The sequence below is a fragment of the Desmodus rotundus genome, chromosome 9 (assembly GCF_022682495.2).
Source record: "Desmodus rotundus isolate HL8 chromosome 9, HLdesRot8A.1, whole genome shotgun sequence".
In the NCBI taxonomy this organism is placed as follows: Eukaryota; Metazoa; Chordata; class Mammalia; order Chiroptera; family Phyllostomidae; genus Desmodus; species Desmodus rotundus.
Window position 1 is genome coordinate 85,346,097 of NC_071395.1, and position 21,798 is coordinate 85,367,894.

Here is a 21,798-nt window from a genome sequence, read left to right on the forward strand (position 1 = left end):
ATGTAAGCAATTTAATAATAAGTTTACATGAATAACTACTTGACTATGGATGGTTGGTGCTGTGTCATTTTGAATAATGGAAAAGCTTGAATTAGAAAGTAAGGTAAATAGAAAAAGTTGGATGCTCTTGGTAGTAAAAAAAAAAAAAGGTTGAGGTTTTTTTGGCATTTATTGGGTTAATTGTTTTTTCCCCCTTTAACATACACTGAGTAGTTATATAACATAAAAAGCTCTTTTTCATATCCCCTCAGTGTGTACTGGGACTCCACATATAGAATATCCCCTCCCCCCAAAAAATTCAGACGGTGCCAAAATCTACATTTTCATTTGGCAAACTAGTTAAATCTATTCATAATCTGGTGCCTGAATCAAATTTCAGAGCCGACTAGACTGCCTTGGCTCCTGGTTTTTGTTGCTCAACCTGTCTCCGACTGAATTTAGCTATGATGTTACATCTTTAGCTGTAGAAAATTTCTAATAAGGGTGGCCTGTTTTCCTTTGCCATTGAAGGTTTCATACACAAGATTCAGCATTTCCAAGCAGGGGCCCATGTGAAGCCACCATGGAGCATTTTGGGGGAAAGAAACTCCTTGTTCCTTTAACATTTTTTTTCTTTCTTTCTCTGCATGTTCCCTTTAATAGCTCCAGCACTACATAAAACCCATGTACCCTCTAGCGAACAAATGTGCAGAGAATGTCATCAGGAAGCGGGCGAGAAGGCATAGAGATCTTAAAGATTAACTGTAAAAATGTGTGTTTATTTATTTATTTATTTATTTATTTATTTATTTATGTGCAAGGCACAGAGAACCTTTGTAGAGAGAGGAACAGTTCAGGGTGCCCATTTATCTAGGTCTAGGAGTCATTTTCTTTTGAGGAATATGCAAATGAAGAAAGAAGGAGAAGTAAGTGGAGAGCAAAGAAAAGGTGGGAAGGTCCATTGCCAGAATACAAGGCAACTGGAGACTTGGTTAAAGGGAGGAAATAGCGATTGGATTGCTAAACAGTGGCAGGCCCCATAGAGCTTACTTTGCTGTGGGCAGTCCAGATGTGTGATGGATGTTCTCCCTGGCCTTTAAATTGGATGAGGGGTCACAAGGTCATCCTGTACATTGTTCTTTTCGGAAGCCTATGATAAGAAGTTATTTTAATGCATTTTTATTGGGTTATAGGAAATATTAGCCTAACATTTTGTTTCCTCAAGCCACTGGGAAGTTTTGTTATCCCATGAAAATATCAAACAGTATATCACATCATTATTTACTTAAATACTATTGTGGACTTTTGTTAACACCATATTAGAATAGTTATTAGGAATGAATATACAGACCAGGAGTTGGCAGCGTAGGAAGGGTTTCCGTGTCTGCGAGCCATGGCCTCTGTTACTCTGTTACAGTTGTGAACTGTGCCGTGTAGCTCAAGGAAGCAGCCCTGCACGGCACGAGAACAAACAGGCACGGCTGTTTGCAGTAAACCTTTACTAACGCAAGAGACACCAGACCACCTTTGGCTGTGGACAATAGATGGCTGATCCCTGATCTGGAAGAATATTTACATCTTGATAAGTAAAAAATCAAGCCCTGAAACAATATGACCCTATTGTTAATATAGCTGCATGAAAAAAAATGAAACCTCAGTAACACTCTGCAGTCTATTGTGTTAAGAGGCTCACGAGTGGGATGTGAAAACCACTAGTGATGTAGGTAGTGCCTGCATGTATGCCTATGACTTTCTTAAGTTTCCTGGGTGTTTGGCACTGAGCATGTTTTACTCGTGTACTGAGGAAAAAGGGAAAATGAGTCCCCAGGTCAGATGTCGCTGTTGGGAGTGTGCTTTCTTGCATCTGCAGACGGTTGTTCTATTTCGCTGCACAAGAGTCAAGCTGCCTGCGTTGGGGTCCAGGTTCCAGCATTAACCAGCAGGCACTTGGACCAAGTTACTTACCTGCTTCTTTTTTGAGATTCTGCTTCTATGGGCATAACTAGGAACAATTATGATGATTAAGCTATTATATGTAAAGCTCTTAGAACAGTGTTTTGCATCTATGCAGTTACCACAATTCTCTCTATGACCTGAGCAGAACAAGAAGACCTGACATTCCTCTCCCTGAAGGTACAGGGGGTTTCCTGAGATGATCTGGGTAAAGTCTTTGATTTTCCCAATTCATAACTAAAAAAAAATTACAAAGTAAGTTTTGTTATTTGTTGATATTGTTATCTCCGGTTGGCATAAAGTTTGCCTGGAGATAACACTGAAGTAAAAACAACCAACAACAAAAAAGCAACTCTATTTCTTATTTTTTATATAACCTAAATCTGAAATGGCTAAAACTTGAAGACATATGTGTATGGAGGTTAGTGTCAGTACGCTTTTTAAAAAAAATGCTTCCCAAATGCTAACGCATAGTGAACCTCTGACTTCCGTAGGGACCAAAGCCTCCACGAGTCTGTGGAACCCATGTATGCGGTGCCTACTGTCTCACACTGTGAACATGGAAGCTGACAAAGAGCACATTTTTCCCCTTTAAATGCCAAAGGTACACACCAGAAAGGCTAAAAAAAGCAACTCCCAGAGTAGCTTTCATAGTTTGATTAACAGATTTTCCATACAATTTCTTTACAAATAGTCAGAAAAAATTCATTAAGACCTCTAAAAATGGAAGTAGTCAACATTTTTTTGCTGGATCCAACAAATAAGAATACAGTGCAGAATTCAGGGGGTGGATGAAGTGAGGGAAAGCAGGGGGGAGACAGAGGACATCTGTAATATTGTCAACAATAGAAATAAAGTTAAAGAAAAGAAAATGAATGGGGAATGGGAGGGGAAGAAAAAGAGGCCCCGTTAACTGAAGTTGAAATCTCCGCACTCCACTCAGGAAAACGCTGACAGGTGATAGACTTTTCAACTTCTGTTTCATTTTTTAAAAGAGAAAAACAACCGTCTTATTTTTGTCTCTTGCTTCTCATTTTGTGTATCATTAAGCCTTTATTAGCCTTTTCTTGCTATTTTCCACATTTCCTTTTCTTTGTTATATAAAAGTTTTTCCTCTTTAAAAGGCAAGAGCATTGGTGTGAATCCTTTAGTTAAGCCAGACCCGGAGGGCTATAGTAAAAGGCCATGAAAAATCCTCCTGCCAATAAAATTTAAGCCAATTCTCTATTAATTGCCTGTCCTTTCTGCCCTTCCCATTCTCAGCCACATTCCTGCTTTCCCTGCCATTGCAATTTTCTTCCTCTTTTACATCTTAGTTGAAAACGTTTGGGGCTTAAAAAAAAAAGTCACTACAAAGATAAAATGTCTGTTTTTTCATTAGACGACGGGGTAAGACTTTGTGTCTGTCTTGCTTGTAATTGCTTCTCTCATACCATTGCCTGAACACTGAATGCTAGAGATGCTCAGTGAATGTGTACTAAAGGGATTGCCTAAAAATAACTTTCACAACTCATTTATTCCAGTTTAAAGTTGGTTAGGAAGTATTATTTAGGCCAGCTGTGGTGTGCTAGACATTGCAAAATGATGATCGAGTACTGTAGATATCTAAATTAGATGGTGAAGATCTCATTGTGAAAAACAAAGGAGGGGATGAAAAACACATCTCTTATTTTTTAAAGATTTTATTTATTTACTTTTAGAGAGAGGGAAGGGAAGGAGAAAGACAGGGAGAGAAACATCAATGTGTGACAGATACATCGATTGGTTGCCTCCTGAACGCCCCCCACTGGGGACCTGGCCCACAACTCAGGCCCGTGCCCTGACTGGGAATCAAACCAGTGACCTTTCGATTTGCAGGCTGGCACTCCATCCACCGGGCCACACCAGCCAGCACATAAAAAGCGCATCTTTTAAATGAAGCCCAAGTATGCCTTTTCTCTAATCAGGTGTGGTGGTCTCCTCCTAATCCTTTTTTCTTTTAACAGAAATGATGCCAGGTCTGCTAGTCCCCCAGTGTAACTACGAAGATGACTGATATCAGGGGGCATTCCAGAACGTGTCCACTTGTATATTTATGACTAACAGACAGGTATTTCAGAGAAATAATCCACATGCAATGAAACATAGGTACACCGTTTTCCTTCAATGTTTCCCCCCATACTTTTGCTTGTTTCACATGGATTTTAAGGCAGTTCAACCATAGCAGTACAATGTGCTGGTGAGAAAGGGAGAGGAGGATATACATCTACAGCTATTATTATTTTTTAAGTAGATCTTTCTGGTAAAATATAACGAAGAGCCGAAAGCCAGGGAATAAAACTACATTTTACTGTTGCCGTCCCCTTCATGGTGCAGGTCCAGCATCACCATTTGGTGAAGTGTTGCCTAATCTCCTTGACTCGCTTCTCTGTTTACCCAGCACCCTGCTCTTATTTTGTAGTTACCATAATTCAGATGGCAGCAGAGCCGGGTTGGGGGGAGCTTGCCTCCCATACTAGAATCTAAGTCCTATGAGGACAGGGCGGTCACTTTCCTGTGCCACCCCCGGCACACAGAAAAGCACTGAATAAATTTCTCATGAAGAAACCAAGCTGTGTAAATTAGATTCAGACATAGCGAAGTGATTTGAGAGATCTGTTGAAACAGGTACGGCTGCCCCTTCCCTGACGAGGGAAATCTTTGCAACTCACAGAAAGTAGCAGACACATTGTTTTGACATGTTGCCACATAAACCTCATTTAAGTTTTCAGGTCTGTGTGTCAGAAGCTGGGCTACTGTCACCTCCTACGCACTCCCCACTGACTGTGCCAGTGTGGTTACAGTGGTCCCAGAGCCGTCTCCCTTGGCATTCAGGTCCCTTTCTCTGGGGACGGGCTTACTATTCCATCAAGAGGCCAGGATCTGAGTGCAGCCTTAGAAATATGTGCCTGCGGAGTCTGAACATAAATTCTCTCCCCAGTTGCTAAAGAGCTCCCAAAGATCCGGTGACTTGAGAAGCAATTTTTGTCACCTGCAAACGTCAACCCCACTACCCCATGGGCAGAGTTCTCTTTGCTTTTCGTCCTAATGGTGTTGATACAACGCAGCCCAATCTAGAAGACAAGAAAGGCCCGCAGTCCAAACCCAATTTTTACTCATTTAAGCACATTTAACCTAGAGAGAAAGCCAAGAGGCTGGGTTGGTGGGGTCGTTTCTTCTGCCAAGTTTGGGTGGGTTTGCACTAGCGGAGCGCTGACTGCCAGCCCCGATCATTATGTACTGGCACGGTAAATTAAGCTACCACACCTTTAATGAACTTAATTCCCTTATTTTGACAGAGTTCCCATTTCCAGTGATTCACACTTTACATTTAGACACTTCTCCTATAGGTGTTTGCCAAAGACCTTTACTGGAAGCTAAGCGCTGGATTAGTTAGAAAGGAGAATGCGAACCATCGAAATCATCTCCACGTTCTGTAAGCCAGAGGTGGAGCTCAGATGGCCAGCGTCAGAAGCCCCGCGGGGAAACTCTGAACACGCGCTCATCCTCTTCCACTCTTCTCCCTTCCAGGGCTTTTCATCAGGTTCGGGGCCCAGGCTTTTGGTCAGGACTGTGCACAGTGTCCAATCTGGACAGCCAGGAGCACAGCAGAAATTTACTCACGCTAAATGCCATCACTCGAAGTTTGACTCTGCAGAAAGAGAAACAGAGAGGGTACTGGGAGAAAGCAGCCTCATCAGAATACAAAAGAGTACACTCACTCCCAGCCATTGCTGTGTAAATGACAGAGGATTTTGGTTTCTGTGTTTGAGGGTCGGTGGGAGGCAAAGAAATGATCTCACCTTTTACTTAGTTTATGAAAGAAAGAGAGTGATGAATAAAGGCGTTTAGGTACCAGCAGGGCACTACATGTTTCCAAGGCAGGACTTTCTTTGGTCCCAACAATTCGTTCAGGGTCAAGCAGCTATCAAGTATTAGAACTGGGACCGAGATGTGTCTGGTTCCAAAACTCCTGCTCTTAAACGCTACTGTAGGAATCAGCAAACTTCACGGTAAAGGGCCAAGTAGCAAGTATTTTAGGGTTTGCTGGTGAGAGGGTCTCCATCGCAAAAACACCGTTCTTGGAGAAGTTGTGAATAGTCAGTGTGGCTGTTCCAACAAAGCTGTGTTCGCGAAGACAGGTAATAGGCCAGACTGGGGTTGCAGACTGCAGCTTGCGGGCCCCTGTCTTACTCTGTACTTCAAACTTGATTTTTAAAAAAAATTTCCATATATACTTTCAATAATTTCTGGAGCACTAGATCCTAATTGCATTTTATGAGGGTCTCTCTTTTTTTTTTCTCCTTCATCTGTTCAACAAATACGTTACTGATTACTCAGTAAGAAATATTTATGAATCCCTGAATTTTCGCCTTGTTCTATTATCTTGCCATCTCTCTCAATGTTGTATCACCCATCCTTTCCTTCTTGCCAATATCTCAAGGTTCCTATTATTTGCCCAATGGTCCCAAAGTTTAGATTTTGAAAAATCTTTTCTTCTTCTTTCTAGAAAAACTCACTTTGAGCTTAAGGCAAGAGGTGACCTTCTTTTGCTGCAAAGCCCTCTGTCACCCTTCCTTAGGTCTCTCCTCAGGTTGTGTATAAGCAGTGGTTTGGGAACCTGTGATGGATTCTCCAGGAGGAAACTCTGATGAAAATGTCAACTATCTAAACAAAGACAGTTGTCAGAATGTTCCTGCAGAAATCCTAAGTATTCACTGCTTTCCTCCTGTTGAGTTTTCAGCTCTTCAATAGTAAGGGGGCATTGCCACCTGGTGGAAAAAGTATTGAGGGGGTTAGCTGGTCACCTGGGGAGGAGGTGGGAAAGCACATGTACACAGACTGGACAGTTTTGTGTTGGTGGCATCACTTCCTTGCTTCGAAGCCTCGTAGTGTGAAAACTGATCTCCATCCATGTTCAGAATCTAAAATGAATTAACATAAGTGAAAACTGTGCATGATTGCATTCAAATGGCTCTAGGTGATTTCTTTTTTTTTTTTTTAAGAATAAAATGACTTGAAATGCCCTCTTCTTCCTAATTGTTAAAATTCCTCTGGATCCATTTCTTCCCCATTTATAGAATTTTCCACTCTTTTTCTATAATTTTCAACGACTTCCTCTGCTTGGGTTTTATTGTTCCGATTCTCAATAGTGCTCAGGAATTCTATACGTATCCTCTTACTTTTAACCCAAGATGTCTCTGAGTAACTTTTCAATCCTTAGTCTTCATTGGCAGCTAAATCTGTTGCCCCTAAATATTTTCTCCTTACTCACTGTCATTCCCCCCAAAATCTCCCTTCCGTCTCCTGTCTCCCTATATCGGCTCTCAAACGTGAAGTGGGACATCTCAGATGGCTCTCCCCAGCCCTCAGGCTCATTGACCTGTCTGTGACCCCAACCTCGACACCGGCATTTTCCCTGGGCTTCCAACCGTGCGGCTTCCTAACTCTGTTCTTTCTGCTGTCATTGCCTCCGCCTTCACTCAACATCGCCACTGCTCTTTGCCTTGCTTCTTACCCGTGAGTAGGAAAGCCAAAACCCTTACCATCAGCCTTCTCTCTGTAGTAAGTATCCTTTCCTGCATCCAGTCATTTGCTCGCATGGCTTCAAAAGTTTAGACTACACATGCATCTGCTTACCCCGACCTGTGCCCAACCTGTGCCCTCGTCTCCCTTTCCGCTTTTTTCAGGGTTTATCCTAAATTCCACCTCCCCTTCCATCAGCTGACACCCGCTCTCACCAAAATTGAAAGGAACATATTTCTTAGCGTAATAATCACCATTCCCAATTTCTCCATTTAAAGGAAGGCTTGCTTTTCCTAACAGGCAGTATTAGACATTTTGGAGTAATTCACAAAGAAATTCTCTGCTTTACTGTTTCTATCCAGTCTGTCGTCATGTGCTCCCTTTGCTTTAAGATGTTTATTCTGTGTGTAAACCTCAGGAGGAGAAACCCCATGCCTCCTGTGCTCCCTGCTGTCTCCCAGCACCTAGCACAGGGCTTGGCACATCATACATGTTTAATAAATACTTGTTGATCAGTAAACGAAAAAGTATGCACAAGCCTTTCTTGTTTCCATTTGAACTGCCAGCTTCTGCGTCATATCCTCTTCACTCCATCCCAGAACACAGGGACACTCTTTTAGATGGTAGCCTCCTAATTTGACAATTGATCAAAATCACCTTAGGTGGCTAATTAAATGGCCTAGGTCTGGGCCCCGTTTCCAGATATTATGATTCACTGGGACTAGGCATCCAGAAATCAAACAAGCACAATGCTGCATTCATAGGCCTGGATTTTATCATTCTTTTTTGTTCTAGTTTATTATTGCAAACTTCTATCCAAATTGTAACAATGTCTATTGTAACCAGAAACTTAAAATTTGTACACAATTGTCCTCTTAGGCTTTTCTTCTTGTTAGCTTTAATTTTTTCAGATAAATTAGATGCACTTCAGGGGCATAATGAAAAGATCAGGTTTCAGAACCTTAGCTTTATGTCTTGTCTCCTTAATCTACAAAATCATATCTGCACCAGGTAGTTTCTGTGAGGATCAAACAAGAACATTTTTATAAAACTGACTCACAAATGAAAGCACCCAGTGTGCGTTAATTAGGTGGTGGTGGTTTTGGTATTTTGTTGCCACTGTAATTATAATATACAGGTATCCCCCCCTTTCCAAAGGTCCCGTTCGGCCACTTTGCTTTTCTGAAAGACCTAGATTATATCTGTTTTCACTAAACAAAAACAAATCTGAAACAGATTTTTGCTTTTAATAAAAAAAGGTGAAAAATGAAAATATCATTGAGTGCTTGTTTTTGCACAAGCCCTGACAGGGGCAGTGCGCACCCCCAGCAGTGAGAGCAGCCCCACCCAGCTCCTTCCCCGTGAAGCACACTCAGCATCTCAGCCTTAAGCACCAGAGCTTTAAACTGTCTGTGAGCATCTCTGCTGTATCTTGATTTAATCTGTGCATACCTCAGCAAGAGGTGTCTTAAGGTATCAGAAAAGCCCTAAGAGAGCTTGTAGGGATATTATGCATAGTGTAAAACTGGCTGTTTTTAAGCATTTTGATCACAGTGAAAACATAAAGATACTGTGTATGCATTAAACGTGCCTATGTCCACCATTCGTACTATTTAGACAGAGAGAGAAAAAATCTTGAAGGCTACCGAAGCTGCTATTGATTCTGCAGAGTTATCACTTTTAGTCAACATCTAGTAATAGATAAAATGGGAAGTCTATTTGTGAGTGACTTGGTGAGTATTCAAAGTGGCGTGTACGAGGGCTGTCTGGAAAAAGTCCAGCCATTGTTAATATAACGAGAACGGTTTGTGTGACATCGATATAACCTGGCAGCCAAGGAGAGTGGACTGGAATGCACCTGCGTGAACAACGACGATGTCACTGCACTAGTCAGTGGTGATGGCAGACCCTACTGAGTGAGTATGTGTACTGTGTGGCCATCGTGTTCTAATTGACTGAGGCGAGCAGAGCAACAAATCTGTATCAACGCACCCACTCCTGCGTCACATCGCCTGCAGTTTTTGGTGAAACATCAAATCACGCAGGTGACTCAGCCTTCCTACAGCCCAGATTTGGCATCCTGTGACTTCTGGATTTTCCCAAAACTAAAATCAGCTTTGAAAGGGAAGAGATTTCAGACCATCCGTGACATTCCGGAAAATACGACAGGGCAGCTAATGGCTATTGGGAGAACTGTGTGAGGTCCCAAGGGGCCTACTTTGAAGGGGACTGAGGTGTCACTGTCCTATGTATAATGTTTCCTGTATCTTGTATCTTCTTCAATAAATGTCTCTATTTTTCATGTTACGTGGCTGGATACTTTCCGGACAGACATGATACTTATCGTATCATCCCTTCTTTTACTACACGTCAGTGTTATATTAGGTTTTATGTATTATTTACTTTGATTGGGTAGGTAATTTTGGGGGTCTGGGAACACTGAAAAATTTTCCATATGAATTAACAGTAATTTTTGTTTCAAGCAGCTTCAGCTTATGAGAGGTTTCATAGGAATGCTCTACTCTCCGCGTGGAAACCTGTATTAGCCACAAAATGGTCAATAACCAGATGCTTACCAAATTGTAAATTTAGTGGAATGCTTCTTTTCAAAGGCAGAGCTTTTTGCTATAGTTTATACTGTTCCCGGAACACGAATTAGCTTATAAGCGCTGTATGGGCAATCACATACACACCAGTATCTGCGTTTGACATTGTTTCTTACATATGAAAGAACGGATGTGCCGTGCAGACTTAAGACAAAGTTGGCTGATGAAGAGAATGTGTTTGTCTTTACAGAACACTGACTTCTGGCTTGAGCAGAAACGAGCTGCTGAGTTGGAAAAGCTTCAGGGCTCTCCCTGTGTGGAGTAAGCTTCTTAGAAAGAACCTGGGCTGTCACTCAGACCACGAGCAGATTGCAATATCTCAGTGTTCTTGGAGACGTGTGGCTTTTCACCACTCTATTCCCAAAGTTTGGCCTACGGCAGAAGGGTGGTAAACATTTATTAGTTAAGAAACCTAGTCTTCTATTGTGGGTCTTAATCATATAACAGTGTCATTTTTAATGTCTTGCTTTTTATCCAGGGCTATCTGCTCTTTATCCTTTCCTTAACCTTTTCTTAATCAGGTCACACTTTATAGTTGCAAAGCGAAAAGCTAGTAATAATGAGCCGAAACTGGCCATCTAGCCTTACCTGGAGATTATATTGTTTTTCTGAACCCTCTAGTGGCTGGTGGGTGCCATGTGACCAGGTTTTCCCCAATAAGATGTGTTTCAAGGAGCTAGAGTTGTGGCCGGCACAAATTGGTGTTCAAATATTTGTTGAATGAATAAGATAATGGAGCGTTAAAAAAAAAGTGATGTGTACAACTTCTGCCTCTCTTAAAAAAAACCTGCCACCTCACCTTCAATCCTGGCCCATGGTTCAGCCTGTGATCCAATTTCAATCATGCAAATGACCACAGCTCTCTGAGCTAGAGGTTTGCCAACTTTTTCTGTAAAGGGTCAGATAATATTTCTGTAAAGGGATAGATAATATTTCAGACCTTGTGGCCATGAGGTCATTGAAATACTCAACACTGCTCTTGTAGCACCAAAACACTACAGATGGCACAAATAGGTACGGCTGGGCTCCAGTAATACTGTGTAATCGAAAACAGGCCATAGGCTGGATTTGAACTGTGAGCTGCAGTTTGCCTATGCCTGCTGCAGGGAATGTCGGCGAACAAGGTGAATCACCATCAGCCTGAGCTGCTTGACTCAAAGCGGGAACATGGAAGAGAAATAAATACGTATCTTCTTTAAGCCATTGTATTTGGGGGTTTCTTTACTACAGCAAAGCTCACTAACTTGTGCCCACAGAATACAATACAATAAAGTCCTCACTGATTAGATGATATTATGATTGTTTTGTTGTTGTTATCATTACTATTATTTTGTTATTACTGTTGTTGTTGTTTTAAAAGTCTATAATGATCCTGGGATAAATTACCTATAGTTAAACACCAGATGTAGCCAATAAAAAGAAACCTATTATAATGTTTGGTAACTCAATCTACTCATCATCACACTCCAATGAATGTGGAAATCGTAGTTTCATTTTGGCAAATGAGGACGCAGAGAATGAGATAGATTCAGTGTCTTGTCCGAGGTCACAGAACTAGAATTTTATGAGACTAGGATGTGTGGTCAATTCCGTGTGAGTCCCAAGTCTTTGCTCACCATGCCCTCTGTGGGGGCAGCTCTGCTATCATTGGGTTTGGATGCGTACATATATTAATATAGTGAAGTTTACTAGAAGGAACACCCACGTCACAAATGGTTTTTCTGTGTGTGTGTTAGCCAAACATGAAGACTCTTTAATACTGTATAACATAATTCTATATTTGGGGATCATGTCTTGATATCAGCTTGCAAAAGGTTCACAAAAAGAGATGGGGGCCTGTAAGTGGTTGCTCTGTTCCTGCACCATCCAGCACGGCAGTCACGAGCCACTCGTGGCTGCTCAAATGAAGTGCAATTAATAAAAATCTCAGTTCCACCCCGAACTTGCACTTCCTCGGGTGCACTAGCCACCGTTATCATGCTCACTTGCCACATGTGGCTAATGGACACTCGATAGTGTAGATTATAGGATACTGACTCATTGAAGCAAATTCCGCTGCTCAGACCTGCTCTCTCCTCTTCCATTAGATTTGATTTTTTTAGTTTCTATGCAAATTCAAGATCTCAGTAGTTCACCTTTGAGGTCTCCAGAAGGCTGTGCCATTTCCCACATCCAGAGGAAGCTGCCTCCCCCCAGTTCCTTTATTTAGTCCCCTCATAGCCCCTTTCTTCCTTTTGCCCCCCACCCCCATGGCCTTGCCACCTGTGTGCTGGTTGTTGTTCCTTCAGCACTAATTGCTTCTCAGTAGGACGGAAACTGGGTCTCCAGTGGTGCAAATGTCCAAAGAAGGGGAAGGGAGAAGAGCCACAATGCTCTGTGGAATCTGCCCTCAGAGTGTGGAATCTGCAAACAAACCACATTTTCACACTAAACACATAGACAGTCCCCTGAGTCGCTGTGCTAGAAGAATGTTCGCGTCTCTCTGCTAGCCCTGCGAGAACCCAGAAGGAAAGGCGAGTGTGAAAAACCTCCAGCCACCACCATTTTCAGTAGTGGAGGTCTGTGTACAGGCTTTTCTCCCTGTGTGTGTGTGTGCACTTCCTGTCCTGCAGAGAGTGTGGAAGCCCTGCTGAACATCAACCAACCACACTGGCCACACTCCTATTGTTTCAAAAGCTCCAGTATGGGAAATCCAAATTGAGTGTCCCTACAATGCTTTTGTTGAGGTTAGGCTCACATTTATTAAGAAGATACAGTAGCCAGAGCTTATGAAACTAGAAGCTTACAGGAAAATCAATACCTGTTGGAACAGGCCGAGCAAGTATGCCCTCCCTGGTAGCATGCAGAATTGTGGGCTAAGTGTGACTCCTGCTTTCTGTCTGCATCCCAGTCTGAAGGACCATAAGGCAATACGTACTGCGTGGCTCCTGTAGAAGATGCAATTGCTGAGCTAATCCTTCCAGCAATGTTTCATTGGGGACGCACAGTGAGCCAGCCTGGGAACAATACTTAGGTCCCTACCACACACCTCTCATCTTCTGGAATAGGGAACCCTTCACACAGGGATCAGAACTCTTATAGTTACTCATCACTGAATTTGTTAGGAGAACAGTCCATGCTTAGAAAGCTCACCCCATGTGAGAAAACTTGGGACTTTTAAGTGTTCATCACAAGGGACAAATCTGGGGGAAAGTGCACCCCCTTGTTTCTATCAAGAACTGGTCCAAGGGGTGCTTTGTGGATTGGATGTTTAATGAAATAATTGTTATTTGCTTTCCGGAGTGAGAATTGACTTTCTTTGACCCTCCTTTCGAGTTCTTCATTTTAAGATAAGCTCAAATATTGACAGAACTGGAACTGAGATTAAAGGACATATAAAATGCATTAGTGCTGTACCAGAGGAAGAAGAAAGAGAAACCAAGGGGCCTCTCCCACAGTAAATAAAGGCGACAGAGATTCTTAAGAAAACACTGCTGAATTTCACTTGTGTGTACGATGAAATGGATTAAGTTTACAGTGGTCTGAAGAACAGGATGGATTCTTCACCTTGACACCCCCAGGAACAAACCACAGTATTACCAGAACTCCCTTTTGATTCCTTCTGACCATTTTCTTTTTGGTGTGTATCATAATCTGATGCATAATGAGAACCAGCTGTTGCCCTCGGAGGAAAAGAGGGGAGTCACGGCCAAGCAGTCTAAAAGCTCGCCTAGGCAGCAGATCAGCAGCCTAGGGCCCCATTTGTTAAGTCACTTAAAGAAAGAGGACTTGATAATTTTCCTGTTATCAGAAAATAAAGTATCAACTGGCACTACATGTTACCCAAGGCTCCCGATTTTCTCCGTCTATATCTGCATTCTCCGTTTGCTGATTTTTAGATGTATCCCTATCTGGCAAAAAAAAAAAAAATGTATATCCTATTTGTGATAGAAGCAGGATTCAGGATTCAAAATGATGACTAATTATTGACAGGGGCAAATAGAGAATTATCTGGTTCCTAGTTAATATAAATTAATATGTTTAATGTAAGGGAAGGACAGAGCAAAGGGGAGTTCCCATTTCCCCTCGTAAAATATTTACTATTCAGGTCCTCACCAGCTCCACCAGTCAAATATTTACTGTCAGAGTTCAGGAGCGAGGTGAGACATGTGGCCGTTCGTGGAGTTATGGTCTGAGCCGGCCAGGTTGGAGTCACATCCCCTAAATTTTACTCTTTGTTTAACACCCTGGTTCTCTGTGTTCATGGGGGTAAAATCGCCTAAGAACTTTCTGTTAAACAATGTTATTAAACAGAAATGATACGTTTTATAAAGACCCTTGACAAACCTGCGTGTGCATTTTAAGGCTTTTGAGATTCTATGATAAAAGTAATAACTAAGTTGTTCATTTGGAAGCCTTTTTTGTTCACTCAGTTGAATCACAGACTTTAAAATCAATTTGGAATATAGCAAGGGTCGATAATGTATTTTTAAACATTGTACACTTTTAGAATATTTCTACCCTTCTCCGTATAAAGGTAACATTTATCCTAGCGTTTAGAGTGCACCTTTCTCCAAAAAGTACATCACATAACATCCTCTTAGAGTTCATATTTGGTTGAAAATTTCCCTGTTGATTCTTGGCGCTGGAGGAGACTGAGGCAGGGGAGGGGAAGAGTAGGGATTGTTTAGGGTAGAGCAGGCCACCGCAAGCACAGAAACAGAGCTTCCCCTGCCCTACACCACTCTACAACTGGCCTCCCTTTTTGATATTCAGCTCGCATCTAATTTTTCTTTCTCGAGCTGTCCAAAATAAGCAAATGTGGACTGTTTGTTGCAGCAGGATCTACACGTCTGAACTGATTCAGCTTTCCACACTTCCTAAAGACTGGCGAGTCGGGCTGCTGCACTCTGTCTGGCTTCCCCAAGCAACGCAGACCTGAGTCAACTTCCTAATGAAACTGACCAAAACACCTCACTAGAATTCATCTCTTCCTCCCAGGATCCGACACAAAGGCCTCCGCAAGGAACGTATCAGTTCTGCTCCTTCTGCTGGGTAATGGCAGCTTTTCTCCCGGCCATTTCTCTTCTGCTTTAATGTTTTCAACTGTGGTGATGTGCTAACCAGAGAAAATCCATTCTCAGGACTTTCTGGGATTTGGGTCAAATGTCCCTTGGTTGTCATTCTAATCTTAAGGTCCTTTACACAAAAGAGCTTTGTCTCAAAGCATGGATCAGTTATGTCCTAAATTGGGTGAATAGCTTACCTAAACTAAGGCAGGAAGCCACTTTATTAATGGAGTTCTGAACAAATCCGCAACATTAAAACATTTGATATTGCACGTAAATACAAAGGGGAAATAAATCTGGCTGAGAACAAGAAAAATGCCTAAGTTAAGTCTCTCTTCAATTCCTTAAAGTTTGAACAAAAAAAAAAAGTCACTTTCCTGATGCCCCAAATTTCCCTACTATTCTTCAGCTTGTCTTTATCCCTCACATTGTTTTCATTAAAAACCTATGTCTTAAACACTTCATGCTCTGCTTATTTTTTTTTATTTCACAATTGCTGTTTGGAGGAATTGTTTTTAAAAATTCCCTTGAAGATATGAACAATGAAAATATACCTTAGTAGGACTTTTTTTAATTGCCCACCTTTCTTGTTATAACATGAATTTACTTGCACTGGGGGTTTGGGGCTTGTGAGATTTCAAATGTCTCCTTGTTTCAGGAGACAAAAAGAGCAATCCCCTCACTGCTATCAGACTGATCTATCTCCGTGCATTTGCCCAGAATCCCAGCTGCTTCAGGCAAGAATACCCAAAAGGATTTATAAAAAAGGGAAAGGATGCTGTGGAGGGCAGTCTCCTGGTCTTCTGACCAAGGGTACTTCCAATGGGGGACACATCAGTCTTTCTCAAAGTATGTTTGCAGATCAGCTTTCATGAGAATCTTTTTAAAGAACTTAGGGTGCTCATACCCCGCCTCCTCAGTCTGCAAGAGAGGTCAGGAATTCTATACTTTTAACAAGCTCTCCAAATGAGAGTGACACGTGCTAAATTTTGACAGTCATTGCAAGAGTGTAAAACTATACCAAAACACAATTTCAAGCAAAGGCTTAAAACATAAAATAGGAGATTAATAAATATGACTATTTAAGAGGTTAATCAAACAAAGGTGTATAATCACAAATACCATAAGCAAAGCTAAACTGTAATTTTCAACCAACAAAATATTAGTATCAGCGTAAAGACCAACAAGTCAAGAAGAACGTGGCATATAAGTCAAGAGAAAAACTAGGCAAAATACTTGAAAAAATATTTCAAAAACAATAAACTCAGATATTCAAAGAATATGAAAGGTGTTCACTTTAACTGTCAATCAGGGAAATGCAAATAAGAAAAATAAAATACCATTTTTCAAAATTATAAAAATTAAGCACAATCATGGCCAGAAAGGTAGGTAAACAGAAACTTCCACAAACTACTGAAATATAAATTGGTACAACCACTTTGGAAAGAATGTGGAAATAGCAAAACTAAAAATAGGCATGTCTGTAACCAGAACATCTACTTCTAAGTATATTTAAAAATCTCAGCTGCATGCAAAAGGATATAGGGCATGAGAATATTACGATTACCCTGCTTATAATTGCTCCAAGTCAGAAATGACCAAAAAGATTATCAAAATGTTCAAGATACATGAAATACGGGATTTTCATGTGGCAGAATAACATATAACACTTAAATGCACAAGAGGCCTCTGTATAAGAATGGTTAATTTTCAAAAACTAAATTGAGGGAGAAAACATGGTATAGAAGGAAACAAACGTTATTTTAGCATTTACTTAAAAGCTAAAGCCCAGTATGCGTGTGTACATGCACTCAGAGGGACGTGATAAAATGCACCTAGGTTGTAACTTTCATGTGGGCCCAGAGGTTAGAGAACCAGTAGAACTGCTTCTGGAGAGGGGAAGAAACGTGGGGCAGGGGAAGGAACAGTCCATTTTTAATATCATTGATAATAAAGTAACACTAACATTTCTTTATATGCTAACTGTGTTACGAATAACATATTTAACCTTATAATGAACCTAGGGAGTAATATTAAAATATCCTTTTTTTAAATGAGGATTTTCAAATATTTTATTTCTTTTATCAATACACTTACTTTTAGAGCTTTAGGGCAGCCTATGCAGTATGACATTATAATGATATCATCATAGTTTTGTGCAAACCCACGGAAAATGTACAAGACTGAACTATAATGTAAACTATGGACTTTGAAGGATTATGTTGTGTCAATGTAGGTTCTTCCTTGGTAGTAAAAATGCCATTCTGATGAGTGATTTTGATAAGGGGAGAGGCTAAGCATATATCGGGGCAGGGAATATACAGGAAATCTTTCTACTTACCTCTCAATTTTGTTGTAAACGTAAATGTGCTATAAAATATAAATTCTAAAAAAAAAGCAAACCCTGAAGCTATAAAGTTTAAGTAATTTAACAGAGATCAGTAGATAAAGAACTGAAACTGGGTTTGTCTAACTCTATACACTATTTTTAATGTCTACAGTGGAAGCACTGGTGTGGTTACATCACTACCTAAAATATAAAAATACAAACAGGAATATGAGCAAGAGGACAAGCAGTGAGTCTGAGATGGATAAAGACAGATGAGAGAGAGACCCACAGAGAAAGAGAGAGAGGGGCGGGGCCAGCAATCCAAACGCATCGTTTAGTATTTCTTCCATGAATGAAGTAAGCTAATACCTTTTTCAGAAAATACTGTAAACATGACTCTACACATCACTGATTCTTTAGAAGTCAAGCTCAACAATGACTCTGGCCTCAGGTTCTTTCTTCCTGCCTATTCTGAGGACTCCATTTGCTCTTTGAAGAATGTGACCCAACAGTTGAATGCTGAATTTTTTTTCACTTCCGTTTTTCTCCCTTTCCAAATGCTTTTCTTGTTCTTCCATTATTAAAATGAAATTAACCCATCAAGGCAAGAAGACGTCAAAGTTTCCTCAGCATTGACTCACAACTGCTCCGTGTCCCAGCTCACGGCACTGCTCCGCCACGGCGGTTCACCCTTCTCGTCCTTTCCTAGTAGCTGCTCTTTGCTTTTGAGTCAGATCACTGAATTCTGTTATGGAAATTACTGACCACTTTGTATGTCTTAATCCCCTGGGGCAGGTCAGCCCCTCCCAACATCCAACAGGAAGGAGAAATGAACAAAGAAGAAAGAAATCTGAGAGCCTCTATTTTCTCCCCTCTCTTTGGAAATACTACAGATGTATCACTTTGCAAGCAAAACCCAAATGCCCCGGGCCCCATTAACCTCACCAGGGGCATTGATTCGGTAGACGGTGTAGCCCCATCACAGTTTAGCTAACAACTTCCCAGACCCCTATAGTACTGAAATAATAATTGGCTTTTCAGTGCTGTTTTCCAAATGGCTTGTTTGTAATGAGAAAGAAAATGATTCAGGTACCTATCTGCTCAGTACTTTAGTACTGACTCTCTGCCAGTTACTCTCCAAAGACCAGGATTATTTAAAGGAGGCACTGCCATCCTGTTGCTGTGTATCCAAAACTCAGGTCAGGTGTGTTAAGTGTAACCTATTACCTAGAAGTCAGAGCAGATAACCACACAGGTGATGAAAGATGCCCCAAGTTGCTATAGGAGACGAACTTACGTGGAGAATTAGGTTCACAGTGTAGCTTAATTAGCCTGCATTGGTGGAACTCCTGAAGCTTGCCGGGCCCCTGCCCTCTGTGTATTTATTTTTAACCCTGTTATGCAAGGGTGGCTACTTAAATGGCCTCCTTAAAAATCAGGATTTCAGTTAAGGCAACACATGAATCAGAACTACAGAGCCAATGTGCCATCTCTTCTCAAGGCTTGGATGACCTTTCTTCATGCTATCTCAGTTCCTCTTGGTGTGCCTGTTCCATCTCTGTGTATATAACAACTGGCTGGTTATCCCCATTCCTTCCAGCCAAGTTCCAGAGTCAGCTGATATTACTGTTCCCCCCCTCCAAGCATGACCCAGTTTGTCCAGTTCTCTCTGCACTGGGGGTGTCTCCTAGACTTTCCTGCTACCAGGTGCCTATTTTCCTAGTATGGCCAGTAGTCAATCCTGGGCAAATAGGTATGTATGTATACCTCCTGATACCATTTCTATAAGACATAAAAGTATAATGTTAAAGAGACATGTGTAATCTATATGTGTACATGCTTGATCGAATTCTTCTCTCTTTTCACCTCTTCGACTTTCCCACTCCCTCTGAACCTGTTCTGAACGATGATGGAAACTTCTGGTGATTAAACTCACACTCCTTCCTGCCGTCCTGCTGACCCCTCTGGGCGTCATCTAGCCGTGTTCCCAGCTGTGAACCAGTCACAGGCATTTCAGATGTACTCTCACCAGAAGCCCCAGTTTATTCCATCCCCTTCCTTGATCCTATTTCAATTTCCTGAAAATATAGAATCCATCCGTTATAAAAGCTTTCTACATTTTACCTCTCCATCTCAGAATTTCTTTCTTAAACCAAGCCAGCTTTTTCTAGTTCTTTTGTTTGTGTGTTTGTTTGTTTTGGTTGTTGTTTGCTTCAAATATATACACACACACACACACAATCTTTTGAAACCGACTTCTAACGTGGGCTCCTTCCTTCTTTTCCTGTTAACTCCAAGTTACACTCCATTCTATTACCCCCTACTAGTTTCCACATAACCTGTCACTTCTGTTTTATAATTAGTCTCCAGACTTCTGCTCATACTACATACGAGTTCTAATCTCATCAAATCCTAAAGAGAAAAATTAAAAGAACAAAAAAATCCTCCTTCAATCTTGCTACCTTCTCAAATTTGGTCTCATAGCCCTCCCTCCCTTCATTGCTAATTGTCTAAGGAAGTGTTCTTTACACTCACTTGTCCACTGTTCCTGTTACTCACTTCCCTGATCCTGCTCCAGTCTGGAGTTCCAACCACTTCAGAGGACATGTTCTGGGAGCAGCCACCAAGTCTTCTGGTGCGTCCCACTCTCCATGCTCTCCCCGCAGTCCTCAGCCAGCCCAAACCTTCTACAACAGGAATGTTTTGTGTGTTTCATGAGATTCTACATTCCAACCCACTATTGCATTTAATTCCCACCAGTTGTGTTGTATTGTTTCCATTTTTATCAATGCAGAAACTGTGTTTCAAAGATGTGAAATGATTTGCACAGGTGCCCTGAATACTAAGTGATGACTTGTCTCAAGCCCAGTTCTTTTGGCCCCATTGACATGGGAAACAGCTGAAAATTCACCTGCATTTTTCATGACACAATATCTTGGTGTTCATCTTCTATATTTTACTGTCTATAACCATTTCATTTCATTAATAGGTTTTCCTGAAGTTTCAGGACTTGGGTCTCCTTTCTCTTCCCTTCACACTCTTCCTCAGAAACGTGACTGTTTGTATGGCTAAAACTTGATGTAGCTCTCTTCCAAATTTCATTTTGAAGCCTGGAATTTCTACCAACGTTCAGATTTTTATATTTCAGCTCCCACCTGAACATCTCTCTATGAGTGGTTTACTGGCACCATAAATTCAGTATATCTGTAATCAAATACATGGTGTCTCCTGCACGCAAGGAATCAAAATCAACAAAAGTATAATGTCCTCTAGGTTCCTTTTTCTTGGTTAGATATATTCTTATTCACTTGATGATTCTGTCTATCCAACTGGAAGTCCAGGCATTTTAAAACTTTTCTCTCAGTGCCTTATTAGCAAGATCTATGATGTCTACTCCGGAAGTTTCCCTGGAATGCCTTACTCCCATTCAGACGACCACCACTCTGCACAGGTACACATTGCTTCTTACGTGGGTCATTCAAATCTTTTCAGAAAGATGACTTCGCCCTCATTCTTTCCCCTCCCAGACACATCTATCACGTGGCCTGGCTGTGCTGCCTCCCTGCTTAAAGATCTCAGGCCATCTATTATTTTTTAAAAGAGGTCAAATTCCTGTCTTAGCCTGTCATTCCAAGCTACCCACTATCTGACCCCAACCTAGCTTTTTAGAATCATGTCCTATTAGATTTTACAGTATAAGTGCATTTTTGCCAAGCTATACAATTTATAATACTGAGCAAAAATATTTTGCTCCCTGTGGAGACAAAATTGTCTCCCTCTGGAATTATTTTGATTCTTCAGCTGGTGAGTCCCTTATCTCCACTTAGAGAATCCTCCTCAAACTTCAGTAGTCAAATCAAGAGCTAGTTCTCATTTTTCTGCCAGGACTGCTTGACCCTCTCTCATAACTGATAAAGAAATACACTAGGAATATCAATGAGCTTCAGACCCATTGGAATTTGGAGACAACTACATATAGAAGATTAGGGCAGTACCCACCTGAACGCACTTGTCTCCTTTGCTGTGTCTTAGGAAATGTACATTTCTCCATCTTCCTGCAGTATGTAGGGTCAACATGGTTGCAGGTAGACTTCCTGACTCACAGACCTCTGGTAAGGGCTTTCATCTCTTTGACTCCAGTCCGATTACAACTCTAAGATACTGATCTCATCTTTGTTTGCTCTCTGCCAAGGTTATAGAGAATTCTGGAAATTATCCAAAACAGTTAGTACAGTTGGCCCTTGAACAACACAGGTTTGAATTATGGATTTTAAAAAAATCTGTGTGTGTGCGTGGACCTGCACAGTTCAAACCTACGCTGTTCAAAGGCCAGCTGTGT

The 21,798-nt window shown here is 41.3% G+C and overlaps 1 long non-coding RNA gene across 2 annotated transcripts; it reads right to left on the reverse strand.

Moving 5' to 3' along the window:
- Nucleotides 1-3,628: 3,628 nt before the first annotated feature.
- On the reverse strand, nucleotides 3,629-12,479 carry LOC123477934 (uncharacterized). 2 transcript variants are annotated; one of them, XR_006652974.2, is made up of 5 exons: nucleotides 12,345-12,479; nucleotides 10,882-10,994; nucleotides 10,053-10,454; nucleotides 5,754-6,875; nucleotides 3,629-5,602 (listed from the first exon to the last, which is right to left on the reverse strand). It is a non-coding gene; the product is annotated as an uncharacterized lncRNA (long non-coding RNA). The 2 variants fall into 2 exon arrangements; XR_006652973.2 differs by having other exon boundaries at nucleotides 3,629-6,875.
- Nucleotides 12,480-21,798: the final 9,319 nt, after the last annotated feature.